This window comes from Chiloscyllium plagiosum, unplaced genomic scaffold (genome assembly GCF_037043375.1).
Source record: "Chiloscyllium plagiosum isolate Xiang-an unplaced genomic scaffold, Cpla_swu_hap1 HiC_scaffold_34, whole genome shotgun sequence".
Lineage (NCBI taxonomy): Eukaryota > Metazoa > Chordata > Chondrichthyes > Orectolobiformes > Hemiscylliidae > Chiloscyllium > Chiloscyllium plagiosum.
In genome coordinates this window covers 33,495,652-33,514,483 of record NW_028270172.1, presented here as the reverse complement: position 1 = coordinate 33,514,483, position 18,832 = coordinate 33,495,652, and the positions used below count along the sequence as shown (strand labels likewise).

Here is an 18,832-nt window from a genome sequence, read left to right as displayed (position 1 = left end):
AATGGGGGCAGTTCAGATGAGATTTACTAAATTAATAACTGAAAATGGACAGATGGTCTTATGAAGAAAGATTAGACAGTCAGGGCCATTTTATTTGGAATTTAGAAAAGTGAGGGGTGAATGGATTGAAGTGTACAACAGACTGAATGGTCTTAGCAAGGTAGACATCGCGAGGATAACTCCTCTTCTGGGTGAGTCCAGAACTAGGGACTAAGGGGTGATATTTTGAAATTAGGTTGCTCTGTTAGGGCAAAAATGAGGGGAAATTTTCTCTCTGAGAATTAAGAGACTTTGAAACATTGTTCCCTCAAAAGGCGGCAGTGTGGTAATTGAATATTTTTAAGGTAGAGGTAGCCAGATTTGTGTAAGGAAAGGGGATTAAAATATCAGCAATAGATGAAAATATGGAATTCAGAACACAAACAGATCAACCATGATCTTACTGAATGGTGGAGCAGGCCTGTCTAATGCATGTGTCTGTATAAGTTATTGCCACTAAAGTGTTTGCTACAGTTTGCAACTCAGATATTGAAGCCTTACTCCCTCACAAAATAAGACCTGGACAAACTTTAAGCTGGGGTTGATAAATGGCAAGTAACATAGAAGTAGCAGGCAGACATTCAATAATTACTATCAGTCATTGAACTCTCCTCCTGTCAGCATTCTGGCAGTTAGCATTCACCAACATCTTAACTGCATAAATGCTGTGGATAATAACAACAGGTTGGAAGATGGGAATTCTGAGAGAGGTAATGCATCTTCTGACTCCCCAACATCCACAAGGCACAAGTCAGGAGTGCAATGGAATACCCCTCATTTGCCCATACAAGCGAAAAATCACAAAAAAAATCAATTCATTCATTTTATAGTTAATGTAGTCAGAATCTAGTCCCATCTCATGTGACCATCACACAAAGAGATAACCTGCTCGCTGTTTAATTTCACAAGTTTGTTACACATTCTGAAACTTCAAAACGCTTGAAGGCATTGACAGTTTTGAACGATTACTGCAAAAGACTAATTCCGAGTGCTGGCTCTTTTTTGAAACTTAACTAAGCACAGGTCATGTTACACCACAGAAGGGACAAATTTCCTGCTCCTGTCCGTGTACAGACACAGAGTTATTCTCTACCTACTTTGTTACTTACCTAACTATTTGGATGAGAATGATTTAAAGAGGGCCAAGATATGAACAATGAGTGAAGAGACTTTCACAAGTGGAGAGCATCATGCAGGAACGAAACGTACTGTATGCTTACATTTTGTAAAACGTGTTTGCTTTGAGAGTGGAGTACAATGATGCAAAATGTAACACCATGCATCTGCTGGAAACAAACTTTCAAAGCCTACTCAGTCATCTCAAGTGAAAATTGTTGGAACAGGTTCTTTATGGAAATTGAGCCTGTCTGAAACTGGCACATCCACTTTGACATGACAAAGATTAGTAATGTGACCGCTTGACCTGATTATCCCATCCTCTCTCGGGGCTTGGGGAAGCATGTAACTGAATTAGAATGGAAAATATCTCAAATTCTAGTTCCTGGAAAGGTTCCACAATACTTAAAACTCATTTTGCAAGTGACTAAAAGCTGAAGAGAACCATTTATGCCACAGCACATCTCACAGAACCATCACAACCATCTGCAGCTCTCAGCACTAAACTGATAATTGTTTTCTTTCTCTTCTCTAATTGCTTATTTCATTAAACGTGACCAAACTTTTCTCAAAATGCCATTCTCCTTTAAAGTGCACAGCTCCAAGCTCTACATCTAAAATGAATGAATCTTCACTTGCACATTATTTCCTGCACTTGGTTCTTATTTAAACTGTTCAGCGAATGGAAACCAAAAATGGTTTTGATCACTTCCTGTAGCTTGCCCTGAACTGCACATTTTTCAGGTTGGTTTAAATCTGCAAGTGAGATCTCAAAAGCCAGGCTGTTTGTCTCTGAGCCTCTGATTGTCAACAGCACTGTAGATCACAAAAGCAACTCAAAATAAACTTGGCAATTGGTTTAAACTCAATTTGTTGTAAACTCACCTGAACACAGTTTCATAGGCAAGGACCCAATCATGCCAGATCACGTAAAACAGGTGCATAAGTGTGACTCAAATTAATTTTAAATCATTAAGACCTGCAGGTCAGAACTTGGGTTCCATCAATTACACTGGGGACTAGTACCAACAAGCACACGTGCACCTGTTCTGGGAAAGGGAATTTTGGAAGTGCTCAGAATAGCTATGACAAAATTGTTCACAATTCAGTGATTTACACAAATAATCTCCCACAATTCTGCCCTCACCTCTTCCCTTCTTTCCCACAATAACAACTGGGATCTCCCTGGTCCTCACTTATCATCTCACCAGGCTCCACGTCCCAAGGATCATAAGACACCAATCCTGTCATATCCAACAGGATGCTGTCACCACCAGACACATACTCCTTTCCCCTCCCTTGGACCATTCCCTCCAAGATATCCTAGTCCACTTCTCCTTCATTCCCAGTACCCACCTCACATTCTCACAGCACATTCCATGTAGTTGTAAAAAGGATTCTTCCATGAATACTCACAAAACTGAAAGTTTAAATTTTCTCAGCTTCTAATAACCTGCCTTTTTTAAATCAAACTCAAGGTTTCTAAGCTGCACAAACTAAACTTCTATTCAGGCAATTTAATCCCTGACCCTCTCTGAAAGATTCTTTTCTAGAACAGAAACTACACTTGCTCTGACCCAAGTCAGGTAACCTCTAAACTACCATGGGAACCTTACATCTTTGGGTTTGCTGAATTAAAATCAATCCTCAATTATTCTGAACTGAATCAAGCTTGTGGCTTTCCATGCTTACTTCACTTATCATAAACCCTATTGTACAAATATCTTGTTCCATTAACATTTCAGGGGTTCACAGTCATGTACATTCTGGTTTAGATCACTGCTCCAGAAGGACTTTCATACCATTTAAAACAAAACCTTCACAACCATACCAACACACATATGTATTGTTCGGAAATCCAAACCCTGAAAACTATACTTATAAAACGGAGAGATCACACACCTTTCTACACAATCCCTCTACTCAATCCCTCCATGGACCCCTCTATCTGCATTCCTATTTCTACATTCCTTCAATGCTGATCTGTTCTGTAATCTCAAATGTCTTGTTCAACCACTGCCTCAGCCTTAACCTCTGAATTTCTTTTCAGAAATCTCTCTATTTTTAGATATTCATAACAACTCTTTTTTTTAAATCAAGCTTGTCATAATACCCCCTTGAGCCTGGTTTGGTGCCAATTTGTCTGACATTTTGGCAAAGTGTCTTGTACCCAGTTACTTCAAAGATGCTTCAGAGATACGTTTCTTTGTTAGGAGCATAGAAAATCCAATTCCTGAAAACTGACTAAAGGAAGGTAACGTTGTGTTGTCCCAGTCGAATGTGTGGTCCCTATCATCTGTGGTTGTGGCATTTAGTGGCTCTGAACTGACAGCTAGAATTCTCCAACCACTGGGGTTCATGGTAGTCCATAAACCGACAGCCATGTTCAGACAACAACTCACCAGGATAAAAGACCCGATACCCCATCATGTGCAAGACTAACAAAATCTACAAGATTCCATGCAAAGACTGCAGAAAACACTATATAAGGCAAACAGACTGACAACTAACCACGAAATGCCACGATCAGCTGTCCCTGGCAGCCATACGCACAGATGACAGGGACCAAAAATTCAGCTGGGACAATTCAACGATCCTAGGACAAGCTAAACAGAGGACAGCCAGAGAATTCCTAGAAGCATGGTACTCATCCATGGACTCCATTAACAAAGACATTGACCTCGACCCAATATACCAACCACTACAATGAACAACTGGAAGCAGCAGAAACAGAACCAAATAAATTCCAGAAGACACAGTACAGCGGCACTTCACAGGAGGTTCCAAAGCACTGAAGGTGTCACCTAGACAAGGTCTGCAACTCAACTTCCCAGCTCGGTAAACATACCCACAACCATGACAACGAGCATCTGAGCTATAAGTCTTTACACAAATCTTGAATATTTAAACATTCTGCATCCATTGCTTTTTGAGGAAGGGAATTCCAAATGCTCACAACCCTCAAGAGAACAAAAGAAATGGGCAATCACTTTTTTTAACATTACCCCAGTATAGATTTTCCCACAAAAAGAAACATCCACCCAGTCAAGTCCTCTCAGAATCTTATATGCTTCAGTTAAGTCATCTCTGACCCTGGTAAACTCTAGAAGATACAGGCCTAGCCTGTCTAGTCTTTCTTCAGAAAGCAATATGTAAAAAGAACAATGATGTAACGATTACATAATCTATTTCTATGAACACATGTCCACAGACCTGAAATGTTAACAGTTCCTCTCTCCACAGATACTGCCGTACCAGAAGACTGTTTCTCACATTTTCTGTCACTATTTGATTTCCTGTAGCAGCACAGTAAAAAGGTGTGCTATCCAGCTCTGTACTAGCTAAAATTCTCTCACAAACAGAATCCTATCACTTTTGACAAAAAAAAAGCACTCCTGAACAAAATGTTGTTAGTTAACTCCATATCCAAATTGAAATGATAAGCAAGGAGTGAAAGGTAGCTCTCCTGGGCATTGAGTACCCACTTGTCCAGTATGGGTTGTTCTGACACAGCCAGGATCTCAAGAATATTTGAATGGTGTCAAGTAGAAAATTCTCTGAGTAAAGGCTTCCCTTCAAACACAGAAAGAAGTTAACTGGAGTCAACTTCATCATTCACTTCCAAATTAAATATGGCAAAAGTGAGGACTGCAGATGCTGGAGATGAGAGTTAAGATTCAAGTGGTGCTGGAAAAGCACAGCAGGTCCGGCAGGATCCGAGGAGCAGGAAAATCTAATTTTGACTCCAAATTAAATATACCCAGTACAAATAATCCTTATCAACAGGACAATGTGAATAGAATTGGTGCTATGCACATCAATACCTCATACATCCATGAACTGTAGGTTTGTGACAACATTAGAGATTGCCTTAATCAAAACATTGAAAGTGTCAACTGTTACTATAACCAGACAGTTTGGAAGACTGTGGTGACCTACACCACTTGGAATGACACTGAAATTTTACACAATTCCTTTAATGTAATAAAACATCCCAAGGTACTTCACATGAGCCTTATGAACTGAACACAATACAATATTAGGGCAAACAGCCAAAATCTTGGGTCAAACTGATAAGACTCCTTTAAAAGGAGGAAAGAATGACAAAGGGAAATGCAAAGGTTATGCCAGAAGCAGCTGAAAGGCAAAGTTAGTAATGGTGGAGCAATTAAGATGGGGGGTGGGGGGGAGCAATTAAGATGGGGGGTGGGGGGGAGCAATTAAGATGGGGGGGCAATCAAGTGACCAAAACAAGGTACAAGCATCTGTGACGCCCAACGTGAGAGATCCTTCTTATCACCCTCATCCCATTAGTCATATTACCTTCAAATACAATTGAAGTGTGTTTAAAAGTGACAATAAGTCATTACATCTGTCCTTACAAGCTGGAGTGGCTGTATTTGAGGAACCAGGGTATTATTTTTGGAAAGAAAACAGTGAGCTTGTTTCTCAATGAAAGGGAACAAAAAGGGTCTATTTCAAGCAGGTCAGTGTTAAGTTTGCAGATCTACTTAGAAAAGCCAACCTGGTTTTCAAAACACTCTGAACAAGCAATAAATGTTTCCTGGCTCCTGCAAGATCTGACTACAGTTTGCACTTGTCTTCTACGGCGTTGCAAGTTGCTGAAGTTTACAATTCTTTTGGGAAAATTATGTTTTCAAAATAACTGTCGCGCTTCCGTGTGTTTGGGGGAAATATTGGGGGGGGGCTGTCGAGCAGATACTATCATGCTGTCTAACTCTAGCGAGGCGAAGGCCGCTGTTGCACAAAAGAGAAACTGACGGAGCAGCATGAAGCTTCCAAATTGGTCTGAAAGAGGCTGGCACGAATTCAAGTGAAGCCTAAACTGTGTTGCTGTGTTTCCACTGAGCGGGCTGGCCCGGTCAGACAGCTCGCCGGGGCGGGAGTGCACTGGGCTCGGGAGAGCTAGGCTCCAGCCTCGGCTGCTCAGCCCCTCTCGCCGTTATTTCTGCACCATTTTGCTGTGTGGGCTGCTCGTACGTTTGTGTATGTGTATGTTGTGTGTGAGAGAGAGATGCCATTTCTCTTCTGCTGAGGCAGCATTCACGTAGAACAGTTTTTTTAAAAAAAAACACAATCAAATGTGCGAGGCGGCTTGACCCCAGTGTGTGTCAGAGCCACGCCGCTAACCTCGGGCCCGCTGTCTTTAAAGCCCAGGAACCAGCTCCAACATTGCTGTAACGCCAGATCATACACTGAGAAAGAGAGGGAGAGAGAAATACACACACACACACAGGGCTCGGCATCTTCCACTGGGACTGTCGGCAACTAGTGATGATAAAGGAGAAAGTGGGCCCCAGCTGCAAACTGGAACTACAGTGACTCGAATTCACCGGCAAAGCAGAACAGGGCTTGGGGGGGGGTAATGCGCAGAGCTCCATTCAAACAAATACAAACAGAGAGGGAGTGAGAGGAGAGTCAAAAAGCATTCCAACCTGCTTTCCTGTTTATTATCGTGACTAACAGCACATGTCCCTCCTCCTGCTAGGGTGGTGAGCGCCTTGGCTTTAATCATTAATGGCTCAATCTCGAAGAGGATTGAGAGAAGCAGTGACTGAGCTGACTGTCTGCTCTTGTTGCTTTTTCCACCGTCTCAGCCCCCGGCGGCCGAGCGCTTGGTACCGACTTGTCACTTCACACACCCGCGCCTCCTGCTGGCTGCTCTGTCTCTGTCTCTTTCTCCAGCCTCCAGTCCCAGTAATTCGCCAACAAACCAGACCTTCCAGTCAAAACCCTCTTTAATAAGTTTCTCACATAGTAATTACGAAGCATTTTTTTAAAAAAAAGGAATGTGATTAAATACAGTATTTGTCAACCTTTTTTTTCCCCTGATAATACGTCCCTGAATTATCAGAGTATCATTGGTTCCGTTTGTGAAAAGTACGCTGGATTGCTGGGTTAATAGGGTATTGATTTCTGCAACTGCTTGCTGCAATTCTGGGCCACTCTTCCTGCTCCTCGGATGCTGCCTGACCTGCTGTGATTTCCAGCACCAGTCTAATCTTGATTCTAATCTCCAGCATCTGCAGTCCTCACTTTCGCTCACTCTTGTACCTCAGCCAATAAGTTTATAACTTATTTGCTAGAATAATTATTACCTTAGGACATGTAGCCACAATTACGGAATGAGGTTTATCTTATTTTATGGTCTTCCCCTTTTATTCCAATGGGACCATTGTGTTTTTCAAAGTCTTCTAGCCATTCCACCTTCATGTACATCTTACACAAGTTGATCTATTGTCTTCTAAAAGCAAAATACTGTAAATGCTGGAAATCTAAAGCAAAAATGTTGGAAGTAGCTGGTCCAGCAGCCCATGTGGAGAGAAACACAGTTAATATTTCAGATAAAGTTATTCTTTTGTGATGAATGTTCATAATCTGGTATTATTTGAAACTTGTCTTTCTAACATGCTAAGAATCATTTATAAGTTAGATGTGTATTTTTATAATGTGTAGGTTGAGAAATGGGGGAACTTTGTTTCACTTTGAATTCTGAGTGGTACTAGGATATCTGGATACTTGTTAGAATCCAGGAACTGAAGAGTCTGTTGCTATAAAAAACAAGTAAAGAATAAAGGGAGATAAGTTCTTGTCTATACTGTGAAACAGAAGAGACAGAAACAGATTCCTTTAAGAAAGATGGAACCATCTAGAAGGTAAAATTAAATCTATGGTATTGAATGACATAGCGTCGGATGATGTGGAGTCTGTGTGGGTGGAATTGAGGAACCACAAAGGCAAAAAAAACATAATTGGAGTTGTGTATAGACCTCCTAACAGTGGTCAGGACCAGGGACACAACATGTACCGGGAAATAGAGAAGGCATGTCAGAAAGGCAAGGTTACATTGATCATGGGAGACTTCAATATGCAGGTGGACTGGGTAAATAATGTTGTTAGTGGATCTAAAGAAAGGGAATTCATGGAATGCTTACAGGATGGCTTTTTGGAACAGCTTGTCATGGCACCCACAAGAGAGCAGGCTATTCTGGACCTAGTGCTTTGCAATGAACCAGACTCTATAAAAGATCTTAAAGTAAGGGAACCCTTAGGAAGTAGCGACCATAATATGATAGAGTTCAGTCTGGAGTTTGAAAGGGAAAAGGCAAAATCGGATGTAATGGTGTTACTGTTGAATAAAGGTAATTATGAGGGCATGAGAGAGGAACTGACTAAAATAGACTGGAAGCAGAGGCTAACCAGGAAGACAGTAGAGCAAAAATGGCAGGAGTTTGTAGGTATAATTGAGGACACTGTACAGAGGTTCATTCCCAAGAAAAGAAAGATTAACCGGAGAGGGATTAGACAACCTTGGCTGACAAAGGAAGTCAGGAAATGTATTAAAGAAAAAGAGAGATCCTATAAAGTGGCTAAGAACAGTGGGAAATCAGAAGATTGGGAAGGATACAAAAGCAAACAGAGGATAACAAAGAGTGTAATAAGAAAGGAGAGGATCAAATATGAAGGTAGGCTAGCCAGTAATATTAGAAATAATAGTAAAAGTTTCTTTCAGTACATAAGAAACAAACGACAGGCAAGAGTAGACATTGGGCCAATTCAAACTGATGCAGGAAGCCTAGAGATGGGAGATAAGGAAATAGCAGGAGAACTTAACAAGTACTTTGCGTCAGTCTTCACAGTGGAAGACATGAGTAATATCCCAAAAATTAAAGGGTGTCACGGGGCTGAGTTGAGTATGGTTGCCATCATGAAAGAGATAGTGCTAGAAAAGTTAAAAAGTCTTAAAATTGATAAATCTCCTGGCCCCGATGGGATACACCCTAGAGTTCTGAGAGAGGTGGCTGAGGAAATAGCAGAGGCATTGGTTGAGATCTTTCAAGAGTCACTGGAGTCAGGAAAGGTCCCGGATGATTGGAAGATGGCTGTTGTAACCCCCTTGTTCAAGAAAGGATCAAGGCAAAAGATGGAAAATTATAGGCCAATCAGCTTAACCTCGGTTGTTGGTAAAATTCAAGAATCCATCATTAAGGATGAGGTTTCTAAATTCTTGGAAGAGCAGAGTCTGATTAGAACAAGTCAACATGGATTTAGTAAAGGGAGGTCATGCCTGACAAACCTGTTGGAATTTTTTGAAGAGGTAACAAGTAGGTTAGACCAGGGAAACCCAGTGGATGTGGTCTATCTAGACTTTCAAAAGGCCTTTGATAAGGTGCCACACGGGAGGCTGCTGAGCAAGGTGAGGGCCCATGATGTTCGAGGTGAGCTGCTGGGATGGATTGAGGATTGGCTGTCTAACAGAAGGCAGAGAGTTGGGATAAAAGGTTCTTTTTCAGAATGGCAGCCGGTGACGAGCGGTGTCCCGCAGGGTTCGGTGCTGGGGCCACATCTGTTCGCATTATATATTAACGATTTGGATGAGGGAACCGGGGGCATTCTAGCGAAGTTTGCCGATGACACGAAGTTAGGTGGACAGGCAGGTAGTACTGAGGAAGTGGGGAGGCTACAGAAGGATCTTGACAGGTTGGGAGAGTGGTCCAGGAAATGGCTGATGGAATTTAACGTGAGCAAGTGCGAGGTCTTGCACTTTGGCAAAAAGAATAAAAGCATAGACTACTTTCTAAATGGTGAGAAAATTAATAAAGCCAAAGCACAAAGGGATCTGGGAGTGCTAGTCGAGGATTTTCTAAAGGTAAACATGCAGGTTGAGTCCATGATTAAGAAAGCGAATGCAATGTTGTCTCTTATCTCAAGAGGGTTGGAATATAAAAGCAGAGATGTACTACTAAGACTTTATAAAGCCCTGGTTAGGCCCCATTTGGAGTACTGTGTCCAGTTTTGGTCCCCACACCTCCGGAAGGACATACTGGCACTGGAACGTGTCCAGCGGAGATTCACACGGATGATCCCTGGAATGACAGGTCTAACATATGAGGAACGGCTGAGGATACTGGGATTGTATTCGTTGGAGTTTAGAAGATTAAGGGGAGACTTAATAGAGACGTACAAAATAATACATGGCTTGGAAAAGGTGGATGCTAGGAAATTGTTTCAGTTAAACGAGGAGACTAGGACCCGTGGACACAGCCTTAGAATTAGAGGGGGTCATTTCAGAACAGAAATGCGGAGACATTTCTTCAGCCAGAGAGTGGTGGGCCTGTGGAATTCATTGCCACGGAGTGCAGTGGAAGCCGGGACGCTAAATGTCTTCAAGGCCGAGATTGATAGATTCTTGTTGTCTCGAGGAATTAAGGGCTACGGGGAGAACGCTGGTAAGTGGAGCTGAAATGCGCATCAGCCATGATTGAATGGCGGAGTGGACTCGATGGGCCGAATGGCCTTACTTCCACTCCTATGTCTTATGGTAAGTGAACGTGCAGGTTTCTTGCATTGAAAACAAGTCATTCAGGGAGAAGTGACTTGGACAAGTAACAGTAAAATCTAGCAGTCTCTTGAACAGTCAGTAATGGAGAAAAATATTCTTGACTTGTTTATTGTCAGAAAGAGAATCTCCAGAAACAGAAGGCAGTGGGTGAGGAGTTTAAGGAATCGATCTAAAGAAATAAGTGATCTGTCTCCTGAAGCAATATTAGATAAAGAAGATAACATCACTTGAAAGCTACAATTTGCTGAAACAAAGCCAAGAACTGAAGTGCCAATGATACAAGGATCATTAAAATGAGATTTCATTATTTGAAAGATTATTGTTGACTATAAAAGGATTGAATATTTATTTTTGATATTTGTAATAAGACCATTTCAAATATTTCTTAGTGTAAAATTGTTTGTGTATAATAAGTTTAATTTTCTTTTGTTAAAAGTACATTGGCAACCTCTTGTGAATATGTTCAGTGCCATATTCAGTGTCTGAACAAGATGATAACCAAAATTATGGTCGATCAAGTTAGATCGCACTCTAGAATTTGACTTGTCAGGTATTACCATCAGCTGGGATCATATCTCTCTCATTAGAGCTGTTTTGATGAAAGGTCATTTTGACATGAAACATTAACTGTTCCTCTTCACCCAGATGTTGCTTGCTTTGCAGGAAAGTTCTAACCTATTTCTATTTTTATTGAATCAATTTCTCTTGTTGCCTTCTCTTCAAATACCATTACAATTTCTAGAAGGGTCTGTCTTCCACTAAATCAGGTGTCATCACTTCACCCTTCGTAAGCATTACGGGACCAGATGAGCAACTGTAGTTAATTAAGTGTTAGTGAAAAGAGGAAAGTCTACCATGAAGAATTGTGTAGCTAATTGTGGATTATGGAAAAACTTTCAACAAGATAAACCTGTACTGATGGGAATCCAAATTAAATCAAAGAGATAATAGCTATGCATATGGGACATACTGCTACAATCTGTATTTATTGGAAACCAGCACCATGGAGACATATATTGACCCTGGTGCTTCTCTGTTTCCAAGCTCTTTGCCATCCCTGCCCTGTCCATTTTAACCCTTAACTTCTGTTGGATACCTTTGCAAGTTTGTGTTGGACAGGACAGTGCTGGACAGAAGGAGACCAATTATCCTATCAAATCTGCTTTGGTTCTTTCAAAGAGAAGCTCCACTTCCTTGATTCTGGCCCTATGTCGACATCTTTTTTGACTCGGGATTTTATCAATGGTTACTTTATAAATTTTGTAGGTTACTTTTTTTTTTAAAAAAATCAACCTTTCTTTAAACTTAAAACCACACAGGGGAAGCATTAATTTCTTAGATACCATAGCATTTAAAATAAAACAAGACAATAGCAATAATTTAGAAACAGAAATGTCACTTGTAATAAGTAGCAGACACTCCTATGCATGAGAAAACCAATCACTTTGAACACATCTTCTACAAACTGGTGAAGAAACAGCTAATGTGTTTCCATTGCAGATATACAAAGCTGGAATGTTAACAAGGCAGTTACTGCCACATTTACTACATCTTAGATCTCAATCACAGATTTAAATATAACAATCTTAAGTGTTGACTACAATAACATCCATTACATTTCTCCCCAAAGATTTGATCCTAAATTTATGCAGCCTTAAGCTAGATATTTTCCATTAATTTAAAGAAATTCACTACCTCTGTGATTTCAAGTTTTCCAGTTAATTGAACATTCCATTGTTGACAGTTTTAAAAATGCTGTCTCTCCTTTACAATCTTATTCATCACCTACCCATTTCAGCTTCATTCCCCTTCCCATCTGAGACATCTTGCAGTCTCCTTCCTATCCCCATGCATCTCAAGCCTCCTATGCCCACATTTGCAGCCTCCTTTGTCGCTTGCTTTTCAGCCTTATCCTTCCCCAATTTGCAGCCTCTTCCTCTCTCCTTTTCAGCTTTTACATTATAACTGTGCAACCCTCTCACATCTCCCACCCTCTTTATCCTCCTCCACCCCACATCATTTGCAGCATCCTCCTTTCCACTCCTGACAAATCCCTTACAGCCTCCACTTCATTCACTCTCTATCACCACCCCATGGCAGATATGAGCTCATAGTCCCTGCTGATAGTAACCCCCAAGGCCCAGAGCCACACTGACAGCAATCACTAAGGCCTAGAGCCATGTTTGATAATACCAAGTCCAAGAGCTGTGTTGATAGCAATACCAAAGACCTGGAAATGGTCTGCCAGCAATTTCCTTTCCTGGGCCTGAATGGAAACTGAATCTGGTGTATAGCTTATGGGGCCATAAGTGACACCTTCTTTTGATCCATTTTCATGAATTGAGTTCTGCCTGCAGCTATCAACAATTTGCATTTATCAAGCCTTTTTAAGAAAGTAAGACATACCAAAGTACATTACTGAATTGACATCGGATGACATTTGATTTTAAATTCAGCCATACAAGTAGATATTCAGCAAAGATTTGGTCAATGGGTCCAGCAAAAGCCATGGGTCTGAAAAACAACAGGGTAGTTCTAAACATTGAAGTCGAAAGACTGTGCTATGGAACTAGTTGTGACCCTTGCCAAGCTGTTCCAGTACAGCTAGAACTGAGGCACTTATCAAAAATATAAAATAATTGCTCACTGTGACAACCTTTAGTCCAAAAGTAGCAATAGTAAGGAAAATTTATATTACCTTTGAAATATTAAGAGATTTTCAAATTTATTTTTTGGAATGTGCAGCAGCTGTAAATGGATTACTAGTAATTTTCTTGGATAATAAGAAGCACTGATTGATGTGTCACAGTGACCCATGACTGAAAAGTAGTACAACCAACAAGAATAAGTTAAGATACAAGAGCCATGCATGTGAAGACAGAGGAGAGAGACAATGAATCTACTGGTGTAAAGATGACCTGCAGGTAGAAGGCAACATAGTCATAAAGTCACCCTGCACAGAAACAGACCCTTCAGTCCAACTCATCCACAGCCAACTAGATATCCCAATCTAACCTCAACTCATTTGCCAGCATTTGGCTCATACTCCTCTAATCCCTTCCTATTCATATACCGATCCAGATGCCTTTTAAATATTGTAATTGTACCCGCCTCCACCGCTTCCGCTGGCAACTTGTTCCATACCCACACCACCCTCTGTGTGAGAAAGCTATCCCTCCAGTCCTTTTTAAATCTTGCCCCACTCACCGTAAACCTGTGCCCTATAGTTTTGGATTTCGCCACCATTGAAGAAAAACCTTGGCTATTTACTCTCAGCATTCTCCACTTTATTTTATAAACCTCCAAAAGGTCACCCTTCAGTCTCCAATGCACTAGGAGAGGAAAAAGTTCCAGCCTATTCGGCCTCTCCCGATAACTCAAACCCCTTCAGTCCCGGCAATAGCATTATAAATCTTTTCTGTACCCTCAAGTTTAACAATATCAGTCCTATTGAAGGATGACCAGAATTTGAGCCTCACCAATGTCCTGAACAGGCGCAACATGATGTCCCAACTCCTATACTCAATGTTCTGACCAATGAACACAAGCCTTCTTCACCATCCTAGGCACCTGCGCTCCCATGAGTCTGTTCAGCAAAAACTCACAAGGGCCCTACCATTAACTGTATATGTCCTGCCATGGGTTGCCATTCCAAAATGTAACACCTCACATTCATCTAAATTAAACTCCATCTGCCACTCCTTGGACCATTGGCCCATCTGATCAAGTTGCACTCTGAGGTAATCTTCTTCACTGTCCACTACACCTATTTTGGTGTCACCTGCAAACTTACTAACCATGCTTCCTATATTCACATCCAAATCATTTATATGAATGACAAAAAGCAGTGGATCCAGCACCGATCCTTGTGGCACACTGCTGGTCACAGGCCTCCAGTCCAAAAAGCAATCCTCTACCACCACCCCCTGCCTTCAAGCCAATTTTGTATCCAATTCAGCATACAGTATGGACACAAAATGAAAGCAAGTATGTAATACAGTACTGAAACCAATGAGTTTACTCGGGTTTCATGAAGTTTTTCTCTATGATGCCTTGAGAATATTCTTGCACTATTGTACCAAACTCACATCATTAACTACCTACCATGCTCCTATGGTGCACACTGCATTCAATATTAGCTCAATTCTACAACTTACAATAGCCAGAAGAACTCCAAAAAGAATATTATTAAGCTGGAGAGGGTTCAGAAGAGATTTACCAGGATGTTGCTGGAAATGGAGGGTTTGACCGGTAAGGAGAGACTGGATAGGCTGGGACTTTTTCACTGGAGCGTGAGAGATTGAAGGGTGATCTTATAGAAGTTTGTAAAATCATGAGGGGTATCGATAAGGTAAATGGTGGGTGTCTTTTCCTTAGGCTGGAGGGTTTCGAGACTCGGGCACATCTTTAAGGTGTGAGGTGAAAGATTTTAAAAAGACATGAGGGCCAATTTTATTTTTACAGAGAGGATGGTTCGTGAATGGAATGAATTTCCAGAGAAAGTGGTGGATGTTACAATGTTTAAAAGACATTTAGATAAGTATATAAATAAGAAATGTTTGGAGGCATATGGGCCAAATGCAGGCGGGTGAAACTAGTTTAGTTTGGGATTATGGTCGGCATAGAGTGGTTGGACTAAAGGGTCTATTTCCGTGTTGTATGACTCTATATAAATGTCCAGATCCCCTGGGATCCCATGTACTGGTGTGACTTCCAAGTTTCCTTGGTGTTAGGTATGAGTCAAATTAGTGAAGAGTTTTCCTCCTAATTTGAAAAGTGGTGGCATCGTGGTAATTTAACTGCGCTAGTAATTCAGGGGACCCAGGTTAAAGTTCTGGGGATGTGCTTTATTCTAGCATTGGAGATGGTACACTCTGAGTTCAATAAAAACCTGGAATTAAAAGCTAACCTAATGATGACCTATTAACAACTGTCATTAAAAACCCATCTGATTTACTAATGTCCTTTTGGGAGAGATATCTGTGCAACTGAGAATGAGCCAAAGATGATGGCCTCACTAATGACTTATACATTCCACAAAAGAATAACATTTTAGTGAGTATCTTAAAAGTAATTTTATCAAGACTGACGTCAGAGCATCTTAATGTTTTGGTTCGAAATGTGAATCTATTAAAACAGCATCTGGATATGAGAAGGATTCGAAATATGATTTTTTTGGAAGGATGGAGCAATGGAGAAGGAAAGGTCATCAGTGAACATTATTAAGAAAAGCCAATGGTTTGATAAAGCTTCCTGAAGGAGGTGCTTAAATGAAGTTTAGCAATATCTAAATCGGGGGGGGGAAGAGAATGATGTTGTAAGACAATTTAAGTCAAAAATGGAGCTAAACAAAGTATCTAGTTACATGTTTCACTACCAAATGCGATACCTTGCACAGTAACAATTGTCTGCCACGTTTCCTACGTAACTCGGCTTAACATCACTTCAAAATGGCCACAAAACATTTTGGGATGTTCTAAGGTTATGAAAGGAACTATGCAAAGGCATGGAACTAGATAAATTGTTATGCACTACTTTGCTTCAACTTTTGCACAAGTTAGTGTCCGATTCAGAATCACTAATGCCCAAAAATAATTTACAAGCCTGCAATCCACCATTGTACACAAGTGTAAAGACACAGTTTAATTCAAACTGCTCTTTCATTTGCAGAGCCAATGATTTCACTCTTGAAACAGTTTTTGTACCCCATTGCTTTCCCTCGATACTGTCTTACACATTGTGAAGTGAGTCAATGTCAAGATAACTTCATTTCTAGATATTTTACTATATCACTGTGATTTCAGTAATATTTGATTGGATAACCTATTGGCACAAAATATAAAGACTCTCAGATTAAGACAAGGCAATCAGGCAAGTTGCTATAAATCATTGATACCTGTGGAACCCATATACCAGGAAAGATCCATACCTGCAAAACAGGGAGGAAGAGAAGATATTAGCAGCTGCTGTTCTGCAAAAACTATTTTGCTAATCAACATTTTCAGAGATGTTAATATATACATCTAGAGCAGGTGGGATTTGATTCTGGGCCTCTCGGTCCAGGAGTAGAGACACTACCATTGCACCACAAGAAGGCCATGTCCTTTTGAAGAACAGTTCACTTGTACTTCAAGTGCATTACCAAGCTAGTGATTGCCTGATTTCCACTTTGATTATGAAACTCATTTGATGACACTTTTCATCTGATTAATGTTCAATAGTGATCAGGGTTCTGCTGAAGGCATCAGTGAATTGAGTTGCACTATATTTACTGTTTATGAATGCAGATAATTTTCTGCCTCCGTGATGATGAACAATGATAACACATTTGTTAATAAATGTGGATAAACTCAAGCCTTTTTAAAGTTGTTGCCATTTCTGTATCTGATGAAGTGACAAACCAGATAACATATGCATTGAGTTGGAATAGATTTTGAGCTCCATATAACCAAAAACATAAGGTATACAACAAGCTTACAGGTTGACCTGTACTTCCATTACCAATACCACACCCCCAGACCTCATTTCAACTAGAAGAAAAAAAGCCTCTGGCCCTCAATTCACTCCAAGCAGGTCTCACATGAAGTTAAAGTTATCATTGCTCCCTCACTGAGACTTCTGGTTAAAATCACAGATCAGGTCCTGATCATATCAATAGGAATTTGATGACCAGGAAGCAAGAGTGAGTGGAGAGTCATTCATCATGTTGAACCTTGGGGCAACCAGGACATAACTTTTAAAAATGCCCATTCAGAGCCAAAAATCTACATTAGCATGGATGTAAGCCACAACTTGATTCAGAGCAGTTGGTCATAAGATTCCTCAGCACAATTTTAAGACCCAGGGGTCGTTTCCTCTGGCATGGCAAAATATGCTCAGCTGGAGGTCGCGTTGAGATCAGTGTTGTTTATGAGTTTCTGCAATATTGTACATTGCATCTGGATTCTTTGGGAACAATCACTGGGGAGTAAACTTTGGAATATTTTTCTGAATTGTTGGTTTTTATAAGTGTTCCTTATATTATAAATGTTAAGTCTATGGCAAAATAATGGGGTGCATTGGTGTATGCTAACATTAAAGGATTTTGAAATTGTTTTTCTGGGATGTGTATTATTGAATGATAACTTTTGGCGAGATAGTGAAATATATAATTAGTAAGATCTTAGAGGAGCAGAAGTAGCCATAAGGCTCATTGAGTCTCCTCAACCATTTAATGAGATCATGGCAGATCTGATACACCTCAACTCTATTTTCATGCCTTATCCTCAAATACCTTGATTCCCTTACTGATTAACTATATTCAAGATAGACAGATTTTAAAGTCCCAGTCTCTGTAGCCATCTATGGTAAAGAATTTCACAGACCGACTACCCTCTGAGAGGAAAAAATATCCTCATCTGTCTTATATGTGTGACCCCTTGTTCTGAAATCATGTCCCCTGGTCCTAGAACAACCTCTCTGCATCGATCCTCCCAAATCCCTTAACAATCTTATGTGTTTCTCTAAGGTCCCTTTCATTCTTCTAAGTACAAATGGGTACAAGCCCAACCCACTCAGCCACCCATCATAAGAAAATCCCTCCATACAACCTGGTGTACTCTCGTTAGACTACCTTCAATGCCAGTACATCATTCTTTAGACAAGAGGACCAAAATTGTTCACGGTATTCCAGGTGTGGTTGACTAGGGCCTTGTATAGTTTTCATAAGATCTCCCTATGTCATACTCCATTCTCTTTGAAATAAAAGTCAACAGTCCATTTGTCTTCCCCTTTATATTGGATGCTAGCTTGTGATTTATGATTCCCAAATCCCTCAGTGCTGCACCTTTCTCCATTTAAATGATATTCAGCTCTTCTTTCTGTCAAATGCATCTCACATTTTCCCTCATTGTATATGTCCCTCTGTAAACCCTTTGTGTCATTCTCACTACTTGCCTTCATACCTATTTTGTGTTTTTACTAAACTTTGTGAAAGTACATCCACTCCATCATTCAAATCATTTATATTGTAGATAACTGTGGCCCCACAACTGATCCCTGTGGCATTTTGCTAGTCACAGGTTGCCATCATGAAAATGTCCCCTTTATTCCAACTCTCTGTCTTCTATTCTTTGGCCAAACCTCTATTCATGCTCAAGTACTACCCCAACACCATAGGCTCTTAGCTTATTAGGTAGCCTGATGTGTCGTAGCTTATCAGTCATCTTTTGGAAATCCAACGATATCACGTCCGCTTATTCCCCTTTATTTAACCTGCTTTGCCAGTTTCCATTTAATGAAACTGAAATGTGAATCAATCAACGGACTTTATAC

At 40.5% G+C, this 18,832-nt stretch overlaps 1 protein-coding gene across 9 annotated transcripts in view; it reads right to left on the bottom strand.

Moving 5' to 3' along the window:
• LOC122564399 (engulfment and cell motility protein 1) overlaps positions 1 to 6,767 on the bottom strand; it is a 319,775-nt gene extending 313,008 nt beyond the window's left edge. For 4 of the 9 annotated variants that reach the window (XM_043719200.2, XM_043719205.2, XM_043719206.2 and 1 more), the window contains exon 1: positions 6,612 to 6,766. The gene's annotated coding sequence lies outside the window, so the exon portion shown is untranslated. Of the gene's footprint in view, positions 1 to 6,611 lie in introns of all 9 variants that reach the window. The other 5 variants (XM_087978589.1, XM_087978591.1, XM_043719201.2 and 2 more) reach the window with 3 other exon arrangements.
• Between the last annotated feature and the right edge of the window lie 12,065 nt (positions 6,768 to 18,832).